Here is a 1,533-nt window from a genome sequence, read left to right as displayed (position 1 = left end):
GATATCAAAAAAGTACTCCAGAGTGTTGTTCAGCATGGGGGTGAGTAGAAAATGAAGGCTAATCATGTTTTGGGTGGACTATTCCTTTAAATACATTTGAAGCTTTTTTCTTGCAAAAAATTCCTCTGTTTCAGCTTCCTAACATTATCCAAACCAAACCTTTCTAGATTTTTATTGGCAAACATTGTTTAAAAAGTCACTTTTTTTCTACTTTAACATATTGCAATACTGTAAAATAATCCCTGATAAAGAACATCTTAAAGATCTAAGTCTATACCCAAAGTAAAAACATATTTTATATTAAAAAAAAATATATATATTCCTGTTGTTCTGATATGATTTAGTTCTTAAATCTGATGCCGTGTTTTTGTAACTGAGCTCCAGGATTAAAAGGATCAGCAGCTGCAGGGGTCCCACTGTGGGAACCACAAACACAAAACTTCCACCTCAATCAGAGTCCAGGCAGGAGGATTGGAAACAAGTTTATTCGTACAAAAACAAGGATGCTAAGAAAATTGCATGATAAATATTTTGAACAGTTTGAAGTATTTTGTAACTAAAACAGTGCCGTCAGTCAGTGGTGAATGGAAGCTCTCACACGGAGCACAATGAGCCCAAACCGAAGCACTAAACTCCCAAACGGCAACAGAGACGCTGTGAATGGGACGTCTGTGGTCCTCAGCATCAGCAGGTCCAGATGATTTCCTTCAGTCTGCATCTAATCAGTGTCAACACAATTTGATTTTACAAATAAAAATAAAAAACAAAGGAGCTAAAGTTTGGTTCTGGATGAACTTATCAGTGCAGGACTGATATTTAAAATAGAAACTATAAACTCATTCCTATCATCAAACTATTGACAGATAATCTGCTATAGCACATTTAAAATCCTTGTTTGGGTTTAATTTAATCATTTTGCCAATTAGCTTCTTAATAAAACCAAGTGGCTTCTTACAGGGGCACAGCCAGGAATTTGGGGGCCCATGAAAGACATTGATAGTTAGTTCTACGTTAACTTTAAATTGCATAAACTGGTGGATAAAAACTGTGGTCTATTTATTCATGCTTTGTTTCACTGTTTACTGCTAAAGAATTTTACTGCTGGATTTTATTTTTATATTTGAAATATCTATTGGGGCACGTCTTTTCTTCTTCTTTTGGGCCCCACCTTAATCAAGGGCCCTTAGAATCTTCTGAACCCCTAAAACGCGCCCCTGGATTCTTCTATTTATGAACTCTTGACTGAATGAGACTAATTTTACTCTTTAATCGGCTCCTAAGGTGATTTTTGAGGAGAACCAATCTTTTTATGCAGTTAGAATCTAGCAGTAAATTTGTCTTTTCGTTCGTAATAAAAGATTGTTTGATCCTGGAGGCTAAGGCTAATAGCTAGATCAATAGGAGCCATTTTAAAACCTATTTTATTTCATAAGCATCACTGAGGTTAAAGTCAATTTAATTATATGAAGCTTTTATTGCATTTTTCTGGAGTTTGGAGGCAAATGAATGTTCATTTATTATAGGATAAAAAAA

This window comes from Cyprinodon variegatus, unplaced genomic scaffold (assembly GCF_000732505.1).
Source record: "Cyprinodon variegatus isolate N-32 unplaced genomic scaffold, C_variegatus-1.0 Scaffold927, whole genome shotgun sequence".
Lineage (NCBI taxonomy): Eukaryota > Metazoa > Chordata > Actinopteri > Cyprinodontiformes > Cyprinodontidae > Cyprinodon > Cyprinodon variegatus.
Note: the sequence above shows the minus strand (reverse complement) of the source record.